This window comes from Podarcis gaigeae (genome assembly GCF_964106915.1).
Source record: "Podarcis gaigeae genome assembly, chromosome: 3".
Taxonomy (NCBI): domain Eukaryota; kingdom Metazoa; phylum Chordata; class Lepidosauria; order Squamata; family Lacertidae; genus Podarcis; species Podarcis gaigeae.
This window is the reverse complement of record NC_139680.1, coordinates 77,714,604-77,735,351: the sequence shown is the minus strand read 5'-3', so window position 1 is coordinate 77,735,351 and position 20,748 is coordinate 77,714,604. Positions and strand designations below refer to the sequence as shown.

Sequence of the window (20,748 nt, the reverse complement as noted above, 5' to 3'; positions counted from 1 at the left end):
GTTTTTCATGTGATAATTTCTTAAAATTTTGCAAATATATGTAGCAATGCGGCAGGAAGTGAAGATTCAAAAAAGCGAGAAACTTAAACTGACAGATTCATCAGTCCTGTTGGTATGGGATTTAAAAAATGGACAGAAGTGGACACCAAATTGCCGATCAGTCCACCAGGGTGCCATGGAGCCCCAACCTTGCTATCACCTTTCCCTTTGCCTTCACTCTCTCGGAAAGCTAGTAGGAGGCTATTGCTGCAGCTCACTTCACCAGGCAAGCCACTCTTGAGTGTGGAGATAATCCAAGGATCAAAGCCTTCACTTCACTGCCATTAACAACATTTTTATATCCATCATCAGATAAGTGGTTGATGGCAGTGAAGTGAAGGGCAGTACTTAAGTTATTTAACAGCCCTTGGTCATTTTCTTCAGATTTGCATGCAAAGCAGCAGCAAGACGAACACAGATATGCATGGAGATATCTGCACTCTACAAACAGCAGACTAGAGCTTGTTGGGGGAGGATCCAGAAAACAGAGTGTGGCTCAGGGTCAAACAGTCTAAGAAACACTGCCTTGCAGCACCAGTACTTATAGACCTGCAGTATATAATTTCCCCCGTTCCAGAATTTGAACACTACATAGCTTCACAGCACCAAAAATTATTTTCATACTTAAATGAAAGACGTAAAAATGTTCATTATTTTTAATGACAGAGGCAGAGATTAGTAGTGAGCTCTCTCTCTCAGCAACCTTCTGCCTGAAGTGGCTGTCAAAGTTGCTTCATAGGCAAAGCCATTAACTTGATAATCCAAAATTGAGTATTAACAGCCTATAGCTATTAACTTGAATTTGAGTATACATTTTCTTAAATGCTCATATTCACATTTTTGATAGAGAATGGAAAAAAGAGAATGGAAAAGGAGGGCAGAAAGGGAGAAACTTACAGCATAACCAGAAAAAAATGCTGTGCAAAAATGCTGTGTAGCCTATGCAAAAATCAGACTTAACTGATAGCTGCCGACAGAGCATAAGGAACTGAATCTTACAATGCAATCAGTTACAATGCAATCAGGATGAACTGGTGAAAGATCCTTTTTCTGCAACATGAAATAGTCAGTGGATCCCTGCCATTAACCTACATTGGCAGTAGCGACCTCCTCTCCCAAAGTTATCAATTGATTTCAAAGAATGTAATGGAGAAAATGGGTCCCATTTTAAGAAAGGAGAAGCACTGTGCAAACCATTTTTGGAAAGCAGGGCACTTTCTTCTCCTGCAGGGTTTTGGAGAGGTTAAGAAATGTGAACCCCTCTTGCAATTCACCACCTCCCTAGCTACTCCACATGAACTAAGGAAAGGGGGAAAGGCAGAAGATATTCATTCTACTTTTTGCATTTTCAGCACCCTGACAGAAGATGAAAGGATATCCTGCTTCTGCCCCAAGTCTTCTGGCCTACACAGGTTAGTTTAGAGAAGAAGCCAGGTGTAAATGGTAGCTGAACAGAACAGCTTTACTGTAAGCCTCGTCCTATGCCCAATAACTGTGGGGCACTGTTGCCTGGCAGTGCTGGGGCCCATAGATTGCAGCAAAATACTGGTCAAGGTTTTGCTCAGTATCTGGCCCGTGCAATGGGCTCATGGGAAAAGGCTATCCCATGAGCCCTTGCAAAAGGGAGGGGAAGCCTATATAAGGCTGCTTCCTTGAGAAGGATCAACATAGTATAGATGGTCCCCCATAAGGGGCCTGAGGGGAAGATTGACCATGGCACTCCCAAGTTTGGGTTCAGTATCTGCCTGGTTGGAATCTGTGCCCTGGTTGCCCAGTGAGACCTTGCTTGCTTGGCTTGCACAACAGAGAGGTTCAATACGGGCCGACTTCCATGGAATGTGTTTGGGGCAGTCCGAACTTGGTATACTTCTTCCATCGACATGGGGTGTGTAGAAGGGTAAACTGATCCTGGCCTCAATGCCATTAAAATATCATAAGATAATATTTTCAGTGGAAAAAGATGTAAGTGAAATGCCATAGAACTGACTTTGGCAATATGAATTACATAGGGGCATGTTCAAAGGAAGCACCACTTTCATGTATTTCATGCTCTGTTTCATTAACAATGGTGAATACTAATATGGAAAATCACCATACTGATAAATAATACTATTGTAGTAACAACACTGACAAGCAATGTCTTTCCTTCTCAGGTGATCATATCAGAATCAAAGCGGATTTTATAATGTCGTAAGTTTTACTATATGAAATTATTTTATTTGCCACCTTTGTATCTTTTATCCAAGGGGCCCAAGGCAGTATACATCCCACTGCCTCCAAGCAAGCTTGCGGAGGACGTTTAAGCTGAGAAGCAGTGACTAACCAAAGTAACTGAGTAAGCTCCAAGGCTGAATGGGGATCTGTCCACTCCTAGTCTAACACTAGTAAACTTCTACATGCATGGTAAGAGCTTCTACTGTGCAGCTGAGTGGATACTAGTTTTCAAAGTACATTAACCTCAGCTCTTAATGCTTCAGCACTGAATTATATTGTAACAGAATCCGTCCTGAAGAAATAATTCACAAACAACCAAGTTCCTCATGGCAAACTTCTTTTTAATGCATGTCAGATTCATCTATGTGCATTTGGATTGAAAAGTGCAAGGATGACTCAGATTCTGTTTTTAAAACTCTTGCTTTGGCCACTCTTCCTTCTCGCTGCTACATAGGACACCCAATTTTGTGAAGCAAATGCCCACTGCACACTATGGTTGGGATTAGGAACCTGGAAAGAAACTGGGATTCTTAAAAGAGGGAAGACAAGGGAAAAGTAGCTGCTTATATCACATTTGGGTCACTGGCTGAATTATCACCATAAAAGGTAAACTAAGGTCTCTGCTTTCCACCTCAATGAAAGGAAATGATTCGTCTTCTGAATGGCTCAATCTCCTCATCCATCTTTAAACTCATTCTGTCTAAAATCTTAAATGTAAATGTTACTTTCAATTCTGATACTTTTGGCCACTTTAATAAGATAAACTTTATTTTCAGTACATATTAACACTGCCTTTATGCAACTAGATGATATTAAAAGCATGTAAACAGATACATTTACAGATGCATTACAGGAGATGATATTTGAAATAATTTCATATTAATGGACAGATGAGCATTTTTGAGCTACCAACATGTTACACTGGTTGTGCAGGGCAAGGTTGATTGGAACATTCATAACATTGTTTTCAAAATATTGTATAACCCACTCGTCAAGAGAAAGCTAGTTTTAAGGTATCAGGTATACAAATCTGATAATGCAATTAAGAACAGCACAAAACAGATTCTGGCAAAGCAAGTTTCCGTGCTATTCATTCTCTTCCTACCCAACAGGGGAATGAAATGTGTTTCCTGGACTTTATACCCTGCTCTGTTCGCCAGCAAAGGAAGGTGGTACAGAATGATCTCTTCCTGTGGGCACTGGGGTGCTTCATTGGTCAACCAGCTGATTAATTAACAGCACTGATGGACTTCTAGAGACGAGTTAATTTTCAGCCAGAAAATTATTGGCCTTATTCAATGAGCCTGTTTTTATTTCGAATTCACTGCATGGTTATGCTTGCATGTAGGGAGTAAAAAGAATTTTTACTCCCTACATGCAAGCATAACCATGCAGTAAATTTGATCCCACTTACAGGATAATGTAGCAATTGTATAAATACAAAGTTTTGTATGTGTTTATTGTTGTCTTGCTTGCTTTTGTAATGTCTGTAAAGCATACTAAAACCATTAATGTACATAAATGTGTTAAGTGAAATAAACAATGCCACATATAAAAACTAAGCTAGTGATTAGATTTGTAGTTTACAAGGGCTGCCAGCTTTGAAAAAAAGTTTGGGAAATTAGGGATTCATGGCATGGCACACAGGAAAGAAAGTTCTTGGGAAAAGGAGCCAGCTGGCCCATTTAAAGTTATCTCCATTGTTGTTTGAGACATCAAGAGAGAATGCTTACTGTGGAACTCAAACTCATTCCTGTTTGCCTGCCTGAAGAAAAATAGAGGCAATGCTTCGAACTAGGAAGAAAATCAAGAGTAAACAAAACAGTTTATTTAAACTTCTTAAACATGAGCAATTTTTATAGGGAAGTAGGGTACAATTGTATTTTCCTACACCTTTATTTATTGCATAAGAAATGTAACTATTTGTTATTTTATGTATTACATTTGTATCCCATTTTTGCTCCAAAGATTTCAGACAGGCATGCATGGTCTTCCCTATCCAATTTATCCTTATAGCAATCCTGAATGGCAGTTTAAGGTGAGAAATAAGATGACAGCTTCAAATGAGCTTCATGTCTGAGCACATGCCACTCAGCCACTGCAAACATTTCCCCCCAGTGAACAGAGTTAATTATTTCGGGACCCAAATATTTATCGCCCCACACCACACCTTAAGAAATCTTATTTCTTAAGCCAGTGTGGTGTAGTGGTAGATTCGTAATCTGGGGAACCGGGTTCGTGTCTCCGCTCCTCCACATGCAGCTGCTGGGTGACCTTGGGCCAGTCACACTTCTTTGAAGTCTCTCAGCCCCACTCACCTCACAGAGTGTTTGTTGTGGGGGAGGAAGGGAAATGAGAATGTTAACCGCTTTGAGACTCCTTCGGGTAGTGATAAAGCGGGATATTAAATCCAAACTCTCCTTCTTCTTCTTCATTTGTTCAGCTCTCAGACCACATTGTGGAAAAATACAGCCCTCATTTCCTCACTAGTACTTCCACTGCAATTCCAAATGATGGACTGACTGCTTTTGACAACATCTCTACCAGTACCTTGTGCCCGTACCCAGCAATATATTGTTCTCTTCCATGTTCCTATGATTTTGACATGTACAGTGGTATCTCGTCCTGTTTAAAAATGATTTGGTTTACGAACTCCGCAAACCAGAAGTAGTGTCCCAGTTTGAGAACTTTACCTTGATCTAAGAACGGAATCTGAACGGTGGAAGGGTACCGGCGGCAGAAGGCCTCATTAGGGAAAGCATGCCTCGGTTTAAGAATGGACTTCCGGAACGGCTTAATTTCGTAAACTGAGGTACCACTGTATTATGAACACTTATTTAGTTTTTGAAATGTGCAAGAAAACCACAACCCCCTTACCCAAACTGCCAAATAATAGTGAAGACTACCTCATTCATTGTTTCAAGTTCTAGGCATGCCCTGGTTCAGGGAGGAACAAGATGTGGCAAGGAATTTTCTCCTCTAAGAAAAGATAGATAAAAATTCATTCTGTGTGATGTACTGCCAAAAAAAACAAATATAAAATAAGGAATTATTGTGAGAATAACCACATTATAAAAAGAAGCAAAATATTTAAAACCTATAAAATCTATGACCTCAATCCTAGACAGTTAAATGGCAGAAGCTTCCAAACAGTGAAAAAAATTATACTATATATGGCATGGAACTCACAATATAAACATTATTAATTAAGTGCAAGACTGTCTTAGCAGAATGTGGCTACTTGATTTGATGGATGCTTATCTTAAACACAGTTATGATTACTAGCCCATGAGGGAAAGGATTCTTGAAAACAAGTCTTACAAAACAAGGATACTTGAAAATAAGTGTTTTGTGCCTTCAGCTGGCTCATAAGAACAGCTGGTCAAAAAAATATCCCATACGTATAACTTTGCTGCAATATTTTGAGGCGCTTTTTGTATTCTAAGCTCATGCATTCAAAATACATGCTTGCTAAAATCTGTCACACTTTACAGTCCCAATGATCTCTGTACAGTATTTCTTTTTCAGCTCTCCATAAGTTACAAAGCTATCTTAGAACAAAGATATGAAGAAATTTGAAAAGAAATGAGTTTGTCTGTTATAACAGCATTTGTGTTTTTCAAGGTTATAGCAAAACAGTAGTGTCAGAAATATCACAGTGGGGGAACTGGCCAATCAGAAAGGCACCAAGCATTGACAACTTTCCATTCTCAGGTATATGCAGAAAAAAGGGTCATAGGCTGATTGTTATGGATATTGTATGCAAGTTCCCATTTACAGCAAGTAACTGCAATAAAACACAACAGCGGTGTCATCAGGTGAACTTCCTATACCTAGTATGATCCAGATGTTTCCAACTGCAACTCCCAACAGTCCCAGCTAGAATGGCTAATGGTCAGAGATGATGGGAATTATGATCCAAAACATACAGAGGTCACCAGCTTGGACTAGATACCCCCTGAGCCCCAGCCTAAGACTGTAACATTTGACTCATCATACTCCATTTCTTGAAAACCCAGTTTTAAATCTCTTCATAAAACAACTGTAATTTACTAAATCCTTCACCAACAAAGAAAGATGATTCAGCTGAAACTTTATGCTTTGTGTAGTCAGAACTTCATCCTTCATGTGTTTATTGTTCGAGATATTTATCGGGCAGTACAGATGCTATCTTATAGTAAAATGCAAGTTCATACTATTTTTAAACATAGCAATGAACTATAAACATGGTCCTAAAACAATTTCCAAAAGTCAGGAATTGCCCCACATTGTTTTATATGAAGAGTAAGGAAAGAGAAGAAGCCCACTTCTTCTATAAAACTCACTTTACACAACAACAACAACCCTACATTGTTCAAGGGTGAAACAATTATGAAACCTGTTCCTACATCCCACTGTTTCACCACTCAGGCTTGCACACTCTTAAGGTAACTCTTGGTAGAAAGAAAAAGCTGAGGGAAAGATGCACAAAACTCTGTTAGATTGAATTTGGACCTTAGAGATTCAACTTCCATGTCCTATCATCATCAGTGCACAGTCTACACCAGAGCATTATCCGAACAGAAACATCTCTGATACAACACAGAAAGGGTAACTATATGCTAAACCAGTTACAGATAGGTAGCCGTGTTGGTCTGCCATAGTCAAAACAAAAAAAATTCCTTCCAGTAGCACCTTAAAGACCAACTAAGTCAGTTCTTGGTATGAGCTTTCGTGTGCATGCACACTTCTTCAGATACACTGAAACAGAAGTTTCCAGACCCTTCTATATAGTAAGACACCTTCTCACTATATAGAAGGGTCTGGAAACTTCTGTTTCAGTGTATCTGAAGAAGTGTGCATGCACACGAAAGCTCATACCAAGAACTGACTTAGTTGGTCTTTAAGGTGCTACTGGAAGGAATTTTTTTTGTTTTGAATATGCTAAACCACTAGTGATATATTTTGTCCTAATCATTTGACTACTTCAAACACAGCAGTGTCACTGATGTAAAACAGTCTTCTCCTACTCAATGAGCTCCCAAGCTGCACCAGCTAGCATGGTCTGGGATGAAGGGAGCTGAAGTCCCACAAAGGCACCATGCTGGGAAAAGCTTTTGTAAAAAGTGAAACATGAAAAACAAATAATGAACCAATAGTGTAACATGTAGCCCCTTATTGTAAGTCTACCAAGTAACTATAATTCAATAACCTTGCCAGGTCTGGCAGATATTGTTCCAGTTCATGCACTTTGAGATCAACATAGCGGATGTGTGTCTTTTCTTCTTCTGCAAGACTAGGAATAGCAGGTGTAAGCTGACTACTTACTTCATGGAAAGTACAGCTGAAATGTGTTCATAACCGAAATGTAAATATGTGAATGCATTCTAGCAGGCACGGAATTTATCACCATAGAGATAATGCATGACTTCCCTATTGAAAGAGTGTTATTGGTTATTTCCATGTCCAAAGATAAAAGTTCTCATTTCTGATTATATTCTTCTCTTGGGCAACATGCTAAAGGCAGCAACTCGCTAAATCAATAGTGACCTAAACAACTGGTATCAATGACCATTTTGATATCTGATGTATCTTCTGTCTAATGACATGAACTGATTTAACATGGAACTGCAGCAATTTAAATAAAACAATGATGTTTAAGTTAATGATATTATGTAATATGTTCTGGTTCTATTTTCTTTGGGGGGAGCAATTCATTAAAATCTGTCTTAATAAATCCTGTTGTAATTTAGTGTAAGTGGAACACATTTGCTTAAAAGATAACTCTATTTTGTCAACAAAAGTGTGTGTTTGATATTCTCAGAGCAGAAAAGAGAACACCCTCTGGTTTTCTCTGGCAAAATTCCCAGAATCTGTACACTAAAATGGAAAACCCTAATACCACTAATAGTTAAGTAAAGCAACTTACCATCATAGAAGAAAAGGCCATATAAGTGTGGAATTAACATTTTTTTGCTGAGGAATCCATCCAAATTGCAGAATTTTGCCAAAAAGTCAGGGAAGCATAGCTGTTGCAAGAGACCATCCAAAGTTCAAAACAATGTTCAGAACGGAACAGATTTGTCAAGGTCATAGAATAGGTTGCTTTCTTTGAATCATTGTCTCCACTGCTGCTAGACCTACAAAAAAAGAAACAGAAATTTGGACTATTATTTTCAGTTTCACAGCAATGCAATAAATGTCAATATTAGACCATTGCTACTGTCCTTAGTAGTAACTGAGATTATTAGGGGAAATAGGTAAAGCAACTCCTTATCTAGCTTTGCTTCTACTCAAAGTTCTCCTGGCCCATTGGATCCCATATTTGGAAGTAATTTTCTGGTACAGCTTTTAATATTCAACTAAGACATATTTTCTTTGGGGGTAGTATGTTTGTAATTTGATCCATCAGAATGGCAATTATGTGAAATGTGCATATAGGTAAAAGGTAAAGGTAAAGGTACCCCTGCCCGTATGGGCCAGTCTTGCCAGACTCTGGGGTTGTGCGCCCATCTCACTCAAGAGGCCAGGGGCCAGCGCTGTCCGGAGACACTTCCGGGTCACGTGGCCAGCGTGACATCGCTGCTCTGGCGAGCCAGAGCCGCACACGGAAACGCCGTTTACCTTCCCGCTGGTAAGCGGTCCCTATTTATCTACTTGCACCCGGAGGTGCTTTCGAACTGCTAGGTTGGCAGGCGCTGGGACCGAGCAACGGGAGCGCACCCCGCCGCAGGGATTCGAACCTCCGACCTTTTGATCGGCAAGTCCTAGGCGCTGAGGCTTTAACCCACAGCGCCACCTGCATGCATAGTGAGAAGTCTTCTCAGCAAACTGGGACAACATTCTCCAGAGGTTACTTCATTGTAGTAACATCCAGCAAACACACCCCACACCTCATATTCCCTTCTCTCCAGGTATGTTCACTAAACATATATAAAACCAATCATATTCACCTCCACATCAGAGTGTTCTAGGAAACCAAATATCATTTTCTAAATGAATTAAATTATTTCAGACTTTGAAAATCTGAGTACAGTGGTACCTCGGGTTAAGTACTTAATTAGTTCAGGAGGTCCGTTCTTAACCTGACACTGTTCTTAACCTGAAGCACCACTTTAGCTTATGGGGCCTCCCGCCACCGCCGTGCTATTTCTGTTCTCATCCTGAAGCAAAGTTCTTAACCCGAGGTACTATTTCTGGGTTAGCGGAGTCTGGAACCTGAAGCGTATGTAACCCGAGGTACCACTGTAATGCCATCAGATGTCAGTGGGCAGCACTGAGTGAAGGCCAATTCTTTTGCATACCTTCCAGCCACTTAAAGTTTCATAACAAAAAGTATTTTTTAATAATGACTAGGAGGACAGACAATTATCCATTCCTTAGCTTAACTTGTCAGAAATGATTTAGTAAAACAACTAAAGAACACTATGAGAAGTATTTAATATCTGTGTTGGACACCACTGTTATTTTCTTTCAGTTTCATTGTTCTATGCTCAGTACATTTTAACAGATCACGCTTAATCAATATGTCCTAATATGGTTCAAAGCACTAAGCAAAAGACATATGTTCTCAGTTTGTTTTCATATTTCCTTACATTCTCTCATTAGTAGCCTCTCACTGGCATTCTTCAATATAGCGAAAAAGTATTCATACAATGGGTAACAATGATATTACTCATTCCAATACCTCTAACCTTTCTCAATTAAATACAAACTTCAGTACAATTAAGCATAACAAAATTAGATCTCTAAACCTTCACTTTTGCATGATTAAAAAAACACACAAAGCTTGTTTTCAAGCATAGATACTGCATTGCTCATCTTTCTTCAAAATGCTTTCTGGGAAAAGAAGTTGTGGCACCCCTCAAAGTGAAGTTTTGCCCTCAGGAGATGTAGCCCCAGAGGAGTCGCCCAGTGATGAAAAGGTTGTCTAAGCTCTTATAGTAACAGCCCCACCCAGTATGATCTGAAGTAAGAGTATATTAGGGCTCTGAGGAACCTCAAGGGGATAGGAGTGGGAGAAGGAAGGGCGGATAAACAATAGTGTGAATATAACATTCTGCTTTAGTCCTACTTTATAGTTTTTTATTAAAACATTTTTAAATAGACTTTTATGTCACGTTTCAAGACAGTGTTCAAAATATATAACATCAAAAATTAAAAATGTAGTACAACTAGGATGCAGCTAATAAAGCTTGGCAGGATTAAAAACCACAGCCAACTCAACAAAAGCCTGAGAGTACAATTATATTTTTAATAAGCACCAAAATACCAATAATGCTGGTGTTTGTCTAAGCTCATAGGGAAGGTGGTTCCACAACATTGTTTTGTTATGAGGCTGGCTTTATGTTTTTAATGTATTTATATTGTGTATCAATCCATTTATTCATGCTTATTGTACACTACTGTAGAATGTTTGGATGAAGGTCCATAATATTTAATATGTAAGGACCATAATATGTAATATACAGAAATACGTAAATAAATAATGTGGATCAACAAATAAACATTCAAGTTCCATAAAACTTTCCAATTAGGTCAATGGAAGCCATTGAGTCAACAGTGTGATGCAGCAGCAAAAAAAGCTAATGCTATTCTAGGCTGCATCAACAAAAGTATAGTGTCCAGATCAAAGGAAGTAATAGTAGCACTCTATTCTGCCTTGGTCAGACCACACCTGGAAAACTGTGTCCAATTCTGGGAACCACAATTTAAGAAGCATATTGACAAGCTGGAATGTGTGCAGAGGAAGGCAACCAAGATGATCAAGCCTTATGAGAAATGGTTGAAGGAGCTGGGTATGTTAAGCCTGGAAAAGAGGAGACTGAGAGGAGATATGAGAGCCATCTTAAATATCTCAAGGGCTGTCAGATGGAAGAGGGAACAATCTTGTTTTCTCCTGCTCTGGAGGGTAGGACTCGAACTAATGGCTTCAAGTTACAAAAAAGGAGATTCCAACTAAACATACGAAAAAACTTTATGATAGTAAGAGCTGTTTGACAATGGAACAGTCTTCCTTGGGAGGTTGTGGAATCCCCTGCAGGTTTTTAAGCAGAGGTTGGGTGGCCATCTGTCACGGATGCTTTAGCTGAGATTCTGGCACTGCAGGGGGTTGGATTAGATAAGACATGGGTCCCTTCCAACACTACAATTTGATTATTCTATGATACTTCAGAAGAAGGAGAGGGTGAATGAGAACTGAGAGGAACACTGTGACATTTTGGGCTACCGATTCTGTATGAATTGAGAAAAAAAACACACTATAAGGTTTTATGGTTAAGCAAAGGAATTTACTCCCAGAAGAAGTAAATATGGCCACCAGTTTGGATGGCTTTAAAAAGAGGATTAGACTATCAATGGCTACCAGCCACAATGGTTGTGTTTTGCCTCCCTGCTAGAGCAAGTAAATTCTTATTTCATTCAAGTAAAATGTGTGCTTGGTTAGGTTATTTCAGTTAGTTTTCTTTTATATCCACATATTTTCTGTTCAATTTTATTCTAAAACTTCCAAGTCAACTATTTTTGACAATGGAATAAAGATTTTATAGAAAAATAACCATTTTCAGGGTACAGAGATAAATTCTATGTAGTACAGCTAATTACACTTCCTTTCTTACTCTCTTGCTTGTCAGGTGGTTTGTTTTTTAAAAAAGTAATTTCAATATGTTTTATGATCCAAAGTAATTTGATTAGAAAACCGGGGCAATTATACGTTTCTCATATTTTCAAAAGCTGCAGCAATTCAAGCAGCAGTAAGACTCAGTCGCAAGCATAAAGTCAAAAAATTTCAAGTACGTTAACCCAGCTATTCCCAAACTGTGTGCCTGAAAGGCTGGGGGTGAAGGTGGGGGTGAGGGTAAAAGGCCCGGCTGCCTGAAGGTATCCTATGCACCTTTAGCCCAATAGTGACCAATGCTCCTCCTCAGTCCAAGCCTTCCCAAATAGCAGGAAGGGTGAGTGGGAGCTGAGTTGGCCCTATATGGACCTTCAGATACCTTGGCCATACAAATACCAAACAATATCCAGTCTTTCTCCCAACACTGCACCTGAGGAGGTGACAGGGATTGCTGGTAGATGACACAGACCACCTCTGAGGCTTCAAAATTGGGAGGAAATCTCAGCATGCTCACCAGTGGGCAAGGTCACATGGCAAATTAATTTGTTGAAGTGTACTGAAAATGCTTGACTAGAAGCATTCAGCAAAACATTGAATCATAGAATTGTAGAGTTGGAAGGGTACTCTAGTCCAACCCCCTGCAATGCAGGAATCTCAACTAAAACATCCATGATGGATGGCCATTCAAACTCTGCTTTAAAACCTCCGATGAAAGAGTCCACCATCTTCTGAGGAAGTCCATTCCATTGTTGAACAGCTCTTACGATCAGAAAGTTCTTCCTGGTGTTTGGTCGGAATCTCCTATTTTGTCTTACTACCAAGTAGCTTAGTTCAGCTGGAACCATGCATATGTGGTATGGTCACATCAGGCAAAGGTCACAGGAAGCAGGGTCACATCATGTAAAGTCAGGGTTAGAAGCATTTATTTTGATTTCATCCAGATTCAGGCAGGTTTTATCGGGATTTCATAAGGCTCTCAGACAGCTCCACTGGCGGTTTTTCTCTCCTTACTGTCAGTAATAGAGAGGTGTTGCCTCAGTAAAGAGACTTATGAAGGGAGGAAACACCTGTTCTGCAATTGACCCCACTTCCTCCAAAGAGCTGGCTGTGCTCTTTAAAGGACACTTGTCTAGTTCTGTAACTGTGGTTTTCAAAAGGCTGAAGAAATAGAGATGCTACTAGGGATTCCTTCCTGGAGTCTGGGGTGACGCGCAGTGTAAATTAATACAGTGGTACTTCGGGTTACATACGCTTCAGGTTACAGACTCTTCTAACCCAGAAATAATGCTTCAGGTTAAGAACTTTGCTTCAGGATAAGAACAGAAATCATGCTCCAGCAGCGTGGCAGCAGCAGGAGGCCCATTAGCTAAAGTGGTGCTTCAGGTTAAGAACAGTTTCAGGTTAAGAACGTACCTCTGGAACGAATTAAGTATTTAACCTGAGGTACCACTGTAACGCAGAGTCTTCTTCAGTAAAAGAACAAAGGCTTTACTGAGTTAAAATAAACTTGTTTGTAAATAACAGCATAATGAACAGAAGATTAAACTAGCTTCAGAGCATACACAGAGTTTCCACTGAGCACAGGCTTCACAGAGCACAAGCTCCACACTGAGACACTGACTGAGACACTGCAGTGAGTCTGCCTGCAAGCAGATACAGTGGTACCTCAGGTTAAGAACTTAATTCATTCTGGAGGTCCGTTCTTAACCAGAAACTGTTCTTAACCTGAGGTACCACTTTAACTCATGGGGCCTCCCGCCGCCGCCATGCTATTTCTGTTCTCATCCTGAAGTAAAGTTCTTAACCCGAGGTACTATTTCTGGGTTAGTAGAGTCTGTAACCTGAAGCATCTGTAACCCGAGGTACCACTATACAATACTTATACAGAGAATGAGTCATCCTCAAGATGAATCACAGTGATTCAGCATGCCAAATGATTCTGCAGCTTTTCAGCATTTCACAACATTTCTAGAGCTTCTGCTCTCAAATACCTTTGTCATATGACATGGGGATAGTGGAACATCTATGATCTAAGCCTGGGAGAAGATGCTAAATGGGGAAGCTTGTTTCTCTTCTTCATTTGAGTCTTCCATGGGGCAGCATATGGGTCTAGGGTTGGTGGTCAGTACATTGGCTGACATATCCAAATATGTCTATGTGCACAGCCCAAAATAGGGTGCAGTGGATACCCTAGTGGAAGAAAAATGAATCTGATAAGTGCCTACAAGCATTGGATTCTACACATGTAGAACATTCAGGACTAACAGAGCACAATGAATGGAATATTTTTGCCTTTACGCAATAAGTGTTTGCAACTGAGTCTTACTTCTCCTTGAACTACCCTAACTTTTGAAAATTTGAGAAACTTATAATTACCATGGGTTTTTTTTTATAAAATTACTTTGGATCTTAAAACATCGTAAAGCTACTTTTAAAAACCTGACAGCAAGAGAATAAGAAGGGAAATGTAATTAGCTGTGCCACATAGAAATTATCTCCATATCCTGGAAATAGTTATTTTTCTATAAAGTTCCTGAAAAATTGTCAAATCTATTTTATAAAATGTAACATAAAATACGTGGATTATATTAAAGGGTGGTAAATGTAAGGATCCAACTACATGCACATTTATCTTTGGTAAAATAAAGTGCATTTTATTTCTCAGAACCAACAGCAGCCTAGTGGTTCATGCACGTTTGACTTATACTGCTGGTAAGCAAACTACCACACTTGACCTCTTATGTTTTAAAGCAGGGGTGTGGAGCCTCAGGCCAGGGGCCAAATTGAGCTTTCCAGGCCTCTCTATAGCTGTTGGGACTCTCTGCAGGGAACACCATAAGAGTGGCTAGAGGAGCCACACCCTTTCTTCCCAGACCCCACCTCTCACTGGTCCTGCTCCATCCCCTTCTTGAGTGCTTTTGCCTACGTGGAGGTGTCCATGACATGGGAAATGGCCTGAATGTAAAGACATGGGTGCAGGAACCTTTATATGGCTGGAATGCAGCCTACTGTCATGAATACTGTATGCCAGTTCCGAGTGTAATTTTACAGCCGGCTGCAGAATGCAGTCAGGAACAGAGAGACTTGGCTTATACTCCGGCAGAGGAGAACCCACAGCCACCAGCGTCAACTCCCCCGATCTTGGATGGCCGGCTGCTAAGGGAGTAACTGAGAGCAGGCTAGAACAGAGCCAAAGCTCTCCAGAAACCCAAACAGGCGCTAAAAACCACAGAGACAGCCTTTCGGAACAGGAAGGGGAAGTAGCTGACCAAATAAGCCCAAGGCATAGGCAAATAGGACAGCTGCTAGACAGGAAGAGATAAGAGATGTAAGGGTCGAAAGTTCAATATCTTCTGTCGTCACAGGAAGGACTCTTCAGAAGGGTCAACCTGAGAGATTATGCCGGCGGCTTGGCTAGAACCGTCCAGAGTTAATTGTTTTTGCAATAAATTCCCCTTTTTAATTATGTACGCTTACTGTGTTATTAAGCCGGGAACCTGGACTCCTGACACCTATACTACAAAGGTAATAGTGTCATCTGTTGCTCCCCACCCTCCATTTTTGCCTCTGGCCCCACCATCATTGACATGACACCCCTGGAAGTTGCTCACAAGACAACGTTGCCACAGAGATGGAAAGGTTCCCCCACCTATGTTTTAAAGGCTACCTTCCACAGCATTCTCAGGCTCATCCACACTTCCACTCCCCCCCCCCCCCCGCTTCCCCTGCAAAAACCTGCTCTTTACCGCTGAATTAGAGCAAACATCAATGTGGTTTCCCATGGACTAATCCAATTCAACTTTTTTGCTGGCGGCGGCAGCGGCGGAGGAACAATCAACAAGAAAGGAGTACTTTTGGACTGCTTGTTCTTCCTCCTCCACTGCCGCCACCACTAGGTTTGTGGTGTGCTGAACCAGCTTATACTCAAGTCAATAAGTTTTCCCTGTTTTTTCTCCTAAAATTAGGTGCCTCGGCTTATATTCGGGTTGGCTTATACTCAAGTATATATGGTAGGTATCTTAATAGCAAAATGGGAACTCCTTGAAATAAAGAAAGCCAAAAAGTAAGCAGTCACCATGTATTGCTTTACTGTTACATTTAATAGAAAGACAGAGAAGTGTGTTGCTTAGAAATGTATATGAACGACTCAGGTCATAAAGGTGAAAGCCAAGTTCCCACTGAATTTATTTTCAAACTTCAACTAATATCCCTACATAAATTGCTAACATGTGTCTAACTATTCATCCCTCATCAAGTGTTTATAAACATCTGATAATATGCCTTTAGCTTTAAAAGTGCTAGAGGCATTTTAGTCACTAAGATTAATCATATTTATATTTATATAAATATTTATATTTATGCAACCTAATCATTATATAACTACTCTAACAAATATAGTAGTTATATAACTATATTAACTTCTGGCCAATGTATTCAGTCTGTCTTGAAAGCTTCTCTCTAGTTACTTGACAGATGCACTCACAATCATAAGTCCCAAGATAGAGGGGAACACATCACATATCTCCATAGCCATATCTCCTACCCAGAGGAATCATCTTTATGCCTCTGATCACTAAATGCCAGAATTATTTTGAGAGGCAAGCAACCACCACTAGGCTACTTAGAGCAGAGAGAAGGAACACCATGCAACAAGCACATACCAATTGCTCTAATACAGTGGTTCCCAATTAGCTAATTACCGAGGACCTCCTATTTTTCAAAAGCCAAGCCATGGACCCCCCCTACTTTTGAAAAAGTATTACCATAAGCATGTACTGTGATTATTTTTAGGGTTGGGCTTCGAAAACCATCTTGGCTTTTGTTTTTAATCAAACAGAGCTCTGTTTCTGTGGAAAAGGCAACACAAACAAGGATTGAGTACAAAGTGCATCTGAGTATACACAGTAAAAGGGTCCAATTGTTATATGGAGTTTTCGAAAGCTACAAAAGCAAGAGCAAAGAAATAAATAAGAAGGTGTGATCACTTTATAACTGATGAAGCTGGCTCTAGGCCACACCAGATGCCAATGTGAGGCCTGATATTCTGAGCACATCTCCTTTCTTAATGCTTACTGTATATCCCAAGTCACTTTAGAAAGTTCTTATATTTAGAGAACCACACAGACATTACCTGTAACAATATTTCCAATGCATTTCCTTTGTAAGAAAAGCATACCAGCTATGTAAAATGTTTTAAAATTTGTGAAACCTTTAAGGATCCAGAAAAATATAAACACCTAAAAGAAATTCTCTCCATATTAGGAGATGACAGACAAATACCATTGACTTCAATAGGGTCTAAGTGTAGGCAATTTGCAGGTACTAGCATGAATCTTCAATTACCCTTGCTTCAGCTTGCTAAAAATGATTTCTCTTTTGAGTGTCTGCTATTTCATCACAAAACAAGCCTGCAACATCAGGGTTAAAGGGCACTCCCCCCCCCCAATGGCAACAGAACAGAGGGATACTGTGTCACTTACCATCCTCAATAGGTGAATAAAGGTAAAGGTAAAGGAACCCCTTACCATTAGGTCTAGTCGCGGATGACTCTGGGGTTGCGGCGCTCATCTTGCTTTACTGGCCGAGGGAGCCGCCGTTTGTCCACAGACAGCTTCCGGATAATGTGGCCGGCATGACTAAGCCGCTTCTGGTGAACCAGAGCAGCGCATGGAAATGCCGTTTACCTTCCTGCCAGAGCAGTACCTATTTATCTACTTGCACTTTGACCTGCTTTTGAACTGCTAGGTTGGCAGGAGCGGGGACTGAGCAATGGGAGCTCACCCCATCGTGGGGTTTCAAACCACCAACTTTCTGATCGGTAAGCCCTAGGCTCTGTGGTTTAGAGCACAGCACCACTCACATCCCTTAACAGGTGAATGGACAGGTATAAAATTAAGAACTCCTGTTCTACAACCTGATCTCATTTGCCAGACCTCAGAAATACTGAGGCAAAAGTTATTAGCTCTACTGAGTTTGTATGTGCCTGCAGATATGTACTGACATACAGTAGCAGCTAAGAATTCTGAGCTGAAAACTCCTCAGATTTTTTACAACTGCACATTTCAGTTGTAAAATCCCAGAAATGAGGCAGGAATCCACCAAACTCAGATTCCATCCAGGTCCACTTCAGAATTGGGATGAGGTGGGGCTGCTATATTGTATTTAAAGTGCTGTGACAAGGAGACCCATGTACTAGCTGCTCCAGGAAGCAGATTGATGGATTACCTGTTTTTAAAAGTTTGAAGGGAAGAAGTATCCTTTACAGGAAAATAGGCAGCATGGCAAACTCATAAGAGCTTTTATTTGTTTATCTTTGTGTTTTTTGCGTTTTATGGGCATAACAGACATAGTCTTGTCCCCATGCAGAACTAGGAAGGAGTGGATTTTAATAGATTTGCCCATCCCTAATCTTTCACTGTTCTGTGAGGAGAACAATTCTTAACACGTATAGGCATGAAATTGGTTCTTTAAATATCCTGGTGCACAGACCTTTAGTGCTTTATTGGTAATTATCAACATGTTGAATTGGGCAGTTGGGCTCAGAAATGGACCAAGATCCATTGACAATTACATAATACTGCTGTATTTGGTACCAGCTGAAATTTCTGACCACAGATCTGCCTTTTCCAGGAAACAGTTTGGGCAAGGGCCTAAGCAAAGCAAAAGTGTTCATGGTCACAGCCACTATCTAGTAAAACAGAAGCAGAGCCAGGTCCAGAAACACTCAAGCTGCAAACTAACCCTTCAAAAGGAGTACAATCTACGCAGAATATGCTGTACACTTGCCCCTAGATCAGCTTTTCAATCAGTCCAAAGCACTTCTCTCTCATCTAGGTTAAGCCTCAGTTAATTGAACAGCAATAGACTGAAAATAACACAGATTAGGTTACAACTAATTTTACTCTTTACTTCCACCCTAAGGTATGTATCAAGCAATTAAAGCTAATATATACAGTCTCATAAATATGTGATCAGCAACTTAAATATATGCCAACATCTGCCCCTTGTCAATGCTGAAAGTCAAGCTAACACAGACAGAATCCTAAATCGAGAACACCTTAAAGATTTCTACTGCAAGTGTTATTTGCATCTCAATGAGAGCTCTCCAAACATTTCTCTCATTTCCAAGGCTCTGAGACATCCTGCCTCTCTACATAGAGTACTCAGCAGTTCAGTGATTCCAACCCAGCAGTCACTTGGTATAGATAAATTTAGGCTGTGTTAAGCCCTGTGACCCCTCCAGCTAAGGGGCCCACTGTTGGGTTGTCACCTCCCTTGTTCAAGTTGTAAAATTCACACTTTTTGAAACTTGTCTGCCAAATGACAGATTATGTGAGCTTTCGGAGGGCAACCATAGATGGCTCATGCCTTATTTTCTCCAAGATTGTTTAAAAAATATGCAGGCCTCAATAAAAGTAAAAAAAGAGGTGTGAACAGGCATGGGAAGGAGGTTAAGATGGTTCACCTGGTGAGATCACTGTATTACACTGTAACAGGGAGAGATTACGTATATGTTGGCAGAGCCCACAAAGGTACAAATATTTTTCTGTTATTTGGATTTTTGGAGGATAGGGCAGTACAGCTTCAATTTCAAATAGTTTCCCTGAATATGAATACAGGAAGAGCCGGGTTAGGTATAAATGAAAAACAAACCCCAAAATTTAAATGCCAGAAACTAAACACAAGTAATTAAATTCTAATAGGATGAAATCAGTAACTGCATTTAAAATGTTAATTTATGTATTAGAGTCAAGAAAAGTGGAGGGTAAAGTAAAAGCATATTGATTACATAATCAAACTAATAAGTCAACAACCTGGTTCTCAGCCGATTTTACAAATTAATATAAGCGCCTGAATAATATTTATATGTAAGAGATGAGTAGATTGTAAATGTGTGATCACACAAATACTTCTCCCATATATTAAGTCAGATTTGTCTTACTTCTACAACAATTCATAGTGGTGGAATTTTAAAGTAACATGATACCATCGTTTGCAACAGCCGTAGTTTCCAATCTCCATGCTGCCATGCCAGGGGAGAGGGAGGAGGTTTGTGCAAGTAAAATTTAACTATGTTTTAATGTTATATACCAAACAAGCAATTATCTTGTTTTTTGTTTTGCTGAACAAATATTTGTTTCATGTTACTTCTCAACCCAGCCAATAGTGAGCAGATACAAAGCAAGTCAGTCTAGGGGTTGACAGGGCCAGACCATGCATGAGGCAAAATGAGACAACTGTTTCGGGTGTCAGGATCCACAAGGGCAGCAGATCTGGGCTCCAAGGAATGCATTGCACACTGCTACTGCCTCAGGGGCAGCAACGGCTGCAACAGACTCCTTGGAGGCCAGATCTGCTGCCTCCTTGGAATTACCCCTTCCAATCCTGCTTCTATAGTAGCCTCTCAATGAATAGGAGGTGCTGCTGGTCTCCTCCCACCCCTGTGGAGGAAATGGCAGGGACTGCCTTGGGGGGGGGGGGTGTCTCCCAGGCTCTGCACCCACCCAGCATGATTCAGAGTGGGTGCTTTCCTCCCCACAACCCATGACAGCCTTTGATCTCTACTTCCACAGTCTGGTTAGGTTGACTGGATTCCCCACTTTGTTGCCAATATAGATCTTCGCTCACCCCTTTTATTTCTGATGTAGATATTATTTTCCCCTCTCCTTGTTCCTGGTGCAGATGTTCATTTTTCCCTGGCCAGGTGCTCATTTTGTGGTTTGCCTCAAGTCCAAAATGTCTTGGGCTGGCCCAGCTTCCAATTGTTACTGGGCCACACCTCCAATCATTCCTAAGCCATGCACCAGAAATTATAGTTGATAAGTGGGAGTAAAGTGTGCTTATTGTAGTTGTAGCTGTGATCTTGAAAATAGCTTTGCCATGGTCCTCCTGACACACTG

At 40.4% G+C, this 20,748-nt stretch overlaps 1 protein-coding gene across 3 annotated transcripts in view; it reads right to left on the bottom strand.

Annotated features, from left to right (window-relative positions):
- Positions 1-20,748, bottom strand: part of CHRM3 (cholinergic receptor muscarinic 3) — a 239,663-nt gene that overhangs the window by 178,407 nt on the left and 40,508 nt on the right. For all 3 annotated transcript variants that reach the window (XM_083732486.1, XM_083732487.1, XM_083732488.1), the window contains exon 2: positions 8,162-8,372. The gene's annotated coding sequence lies outside the window, so the exon portion shown is untranslated. The remainder of the gene's footprint in view (positions 1-8,161; positions 8,373-20,748) is intronic.